Source organism: Sinocyclocheilus rhinocerous, unplaced genomic scaffold, assembly GCF_001515625.1.
Source record: "Sinocyclocheilus rhinocerous isolate Xijiao unplaced genomic scaffold, SAMN03320098_v1.1 scaffold2970, whole genome shotgun sequence".
Classification (NCBI taxonomy): domain Eukaryota; kingdom Metazoa; phylum Chordata; class Actinopteri; order Cypriniformes; family Cyprinidae; genus Sinocyclocheilus; species Sinocyclocheilus rhinocerous.
The window spans coordinates 77871-82189 of record NW_015639523.1 but is presented as its reverse complement, the minus strand read 5'-3'; the positions used below and the strand labels follow the sequence as shown (position 1 = coordinate 82189).

At 37.1% G+C, this 4319-nt stretch overlaps 1 pseudogene; it reads left to right on the top strand.

The window, feature by feature from the left end:
- Window positions 1-1388: 1388 nt before the first annotated feature.
- Window positions 1389-4319, top strand: part of LOC107751317 (radical S-adenosyl methionine domain-containing protein 1, mitochondrial-like) — a 7017-nt pseudogene continuing 4086 nt past the window's right edge.

Below are 4319 nucleotides of genomic sequence, written 5' to 3'. Positions count from 1 at the left end.
AACTATTGGATTAATTTAAGAGGGCATGGGGAAAACCATCCAACGAAAAAGGTGCTACAGAATTGTTGGGAGATGGAGAGGAGGAAAAAGGAACGTTTTGGCTGGACAGGAGATTTAATAGCAAAACAAATGGACGTATATGACAAAGAATTTGCTAGTACTGTGGTGTGGCCTAACAACCCAGTCTGGACAATGAAAAAAAGAAAGGTGGACATAGAGCTTCTAATAATAAGAGGCAGCAGTAGTACAGATAGTCAGTGAATATTATAGATATATGGACAATATGTACAAAGATAGTATTCAAATTTTTACAGATGGATCAAAGGATTTACAAACAGAGGCAACGGGATCTGCTGTATATATCCCTAGATATCATGTGGGAGTAAACAAAAGAACATCTGACAGCTTAAGTGTGTATACAGTCGAGTTATATGCTGTATTAATAGCATTAGAATGGATTGAACAATCCAGATGGGACAACGTTGTAATATGTAGTGATTCTGTATCTGCCCTCATGAGTATAAAGTCTGGGGTAACTAGAAACCATCAGGAATTACTTTGAGAGTTTATTTACAAACTCAAGAATAAGCAGGGAAGGGAAAAACATCACATACATGTGGGTGCCAGTGCATGTTGGCATCCAGGGAAATGAGAAAGTAGACAGACTGGCAAAATAAGCAACAAAAAAAGAACATGTTAAAATTAAATTATCAAAAACAGAAGGGAAAAGTTTAGTGTGGCAAAAGATAATGCAAAAATGGCAGCAGCAGTGGGATAATGATATCAAAGGGAGACATCTGTACATGATACAAAATATGATAGGTATGGAAAGTAAGAAGGGAAATAAAAGGAAGGAACAAGTCATAATAAATAGACTGAGGATTGGACATTGCAAGCTAAACAAAACTCTTCATGTTATAGGAAAACACCCGACAGGACTATGTGATGAATGTCAGGAGGAGGAATCAATTAAGCACATCTTTATATCATGTAAGAAATATATACAAGAAAGGCAAGAGTTCAAGAATCAGCTACGGGAAATAGGTATAGTAGAGTATAATGTTAAAAATATAGTAACGTATGGAAATGACCAAGGACAGATATTTGTTTAATTTTCTAAGCAAGACTGGACTGGAAGGACGAATTTAATTAAGATCTAGTAAGATAAAGTGAGAAAGCAGATGGCAGTAATGCAACACTATGGATGCCAACTGCCGTAAAACTCCAATGAAGAAGAAGAATATGGCCGGAGCGTAACTTGACTGATTTTTCTAGTGCAGTATGTCGAGACGAGCGTTACTAAACAGCTGCACGCTTTACAGCGTTTGGGAACGGTGGTCGGGTACTGTTGAGATCCATCGCTACTACTCACAGATTGCCTCACGCAGATGAAGCGTCACTTTGTTCATGTGAGCGAGTGTCTAAACCTGATTGTCACTGGCAAATGTACTGAATGCTAAATGTATTCTGTTTTGTCTGTCTGTATTCCTCATTTTCTACAGTGGCCCTATTGCCTGAAAAGATGCTCCTACTGCAACTTCAACAAGTATATTCTTCAGAATCAAAACCATGCGGTTATGACGGAATGCCTGCAGAAAGAGACACAGACTTTACTGCAACTCAGTCAGGTGTCACGGTCAGTGTGCAGAGATACCGAGATATGCTTTAGTATACTTCAGAACACAATCTAAACTGTGAAAAAAAAAATCCCTTAACATTCTTTCAGTTTTCTTACTTTTGGAAGAAATTACTAAATACAGGTTTGGAGCAACATGGGTAAATAATGACACAATGTTTATTTTTTGGGGTAGTATCTCTTTAATTAATTCTGTACTGTCCCGTAGGATCAGCTCAGTGTTTTTTGGAGGAGGAACACCCAGCCTGGCTCAGCCCTCCACATTCGCTGCTGTCTTGGAGACTGTCTCCAAACACACTCGTCTCTCAGATGATGCCGAGGTCACTCTGGAAGTGAACCCTTCACCTGCTGGAAAGGACCGTCTGAAGGACTTCAAGGCAGCAGGAGTTAACCGATTTTCTATTGGAGTTCAGGTATGTTAGGTCAGGTATGTTCAAAAAACGTACTTAGAGTCTCCATAGATCGAATGCTCTTCTTCACAGTCGCTGAATGACGGTCACCTGAGGATACTAGGCAGGGATCACGATTCCCAGCATGCTCTCTGGACCGTGTCAGAGGCCAGGATGCTCTGCCCGGGACGCGTGTCAGTGGATGTCATGTTTGCTCTTCCAGGCCAAAGTGTAAAGTCGTGGGAGACTGAGCTGAAGAAACTGCTGCTGGTTTGTGACGATCACGTTTCACTGTATCAGCTGACTTTGGAAAGGGGTATGCAGCTTTTTAAACCGGTTGATAGCGGTGAACTAAGCGTGCCTGGTCACTGCTGTTATGTACAATTCAGCACGAGGAGTCCTGGAAAAGGCTGGGTTTCTTCAATATGAGGTGTCCAACTTTGCCAAAAATGTAAGTTAGAATTACTTATAGTCTTTCCTCTAGTTCCTGTAGCACCAAGGACATGTGTTTGATAAAATAAATAAATGCTATATTACCGTATATAAGTATTTGAGATGTGGAAATCTTTGTTTATGGATTATGTGTTTATTGTAGAACGCTGTCAGTGAACACAATATCGGGTACTGGAGGAGATGTCAATACATTGGTGTAGGACCAGGTACATTTATGCACATACACTACTGTTCAAAAGATTTTTGTTAAAAGAAATGAATACTTTTATTCAGCAAGGATGCATCAAATTGATCATAAGTGACAGTAAAGACACTGATAATGTACAAAATGTTTATAAACAACATACGTAACAACAAAAAGTTATATTTTACATAAATTCTGTTTTGATTCTTTTGATCTTTCTATTCATCAATGAATCCTTAAATGTGTCATTGTTTCCACAAAAATATTAAGTAGCACAACTGTTTTCAACATTAATAGTAATAATAATAAATGTTTCTTGATCATCAAATCAGCATATCAGAATGATTTCTGAAGGATCATGTGACATAATGATGCTGAAAATCCAGCTTTGCATCACAGGAATAAATTACTTTTTACAGTATATTCAAATTGAAAACACTTAATTTAAATTGAAATAATACAATGTTTACAATATTACTGTTTTTACTGTATTTTTGATCAAATAAATGCAGCCTTGCTGAGCATAAGAGACTTCTTTAAGTCTAAACTTTTGAACAGTGAGCTAATCTTGAGAAAACCCACACATTCTTTCACACACAAGTAAGATTTCTTTGTTTTGTATTCAATATTGTTTGTTAGGGGCACATGGACGGTTTGTGCCGCTTGCAGTGGGAGGAGTTCAGAGGGAAGCTCGAACCCAGACTTTAGAACCAGATGTTTGGATACGAGAGCGTCACGGGACACGCCGCCGAATACAGCTCAACCACGGCGGCCTGTAAGAATCTCTCATCTGTAGTTCGAGCGATTAAACAGACCAGGGCTGCAACTAACGATTATTTTGATAATCGATTAGTTGGTCGATTATTTTATTTTTCCGGTTAATCGATTAATCGGATTAAAAACAAACAATTTTCTTTTTTTATTTTATTGACAAAAACACACTATTCCACATTCTGCCCAATGTCCTTAAAACAAACGTTCCAACTGAATGCTATGAAAACATACAGTGCTTAACAATTTATTAGACCACCTGCCATAATAAAGAGAAAACACATTTTAGGAATCTGTCAAAAAATTGTTTAAATAAAAAAAATGTTATTGTCATTTATTTATAACTAAATACTTTTATTTATTCACATAACAAAAATGGCCTCATATGCCCTTCATAGCTTGCGTTCTTGCTGGCATTGTTTAAGTACTTTTTGACTGCAATTGGGTATCTGAAAAAAAACCACTATAAAGCTCTCTGCCTTTCTTTCATAGATAACAGCAATAATTATATTATAGCATTAGAAACAGCCTACTACTGTTACTAAAGAGCTTATGCATATTGGAGGACTAACCCATACAGAAAGCTAAAAAATGATTTTGGTAATCACCAGTACTGAGCAGCAGTGGCACAAACCATAATTTGTTAAAAACCTTACATAAATTTGTTTTAATAAATGTGTTAAGCATTGTATATAGTGAATATAGTTTAAATCTCTGCATAAAAAATGTAAATAATAATAAAGATGATAAAGACGAATAAAATCACAAACTCAGTGGTAACCAATAGGTAAGAGTAATGTTCTGCAGGAACACACGTCCATTTGACCAGTCACGTCATAGCCCGATTCAGACGGTAATTCTCATATGGACATCTGTAAAAATAAAT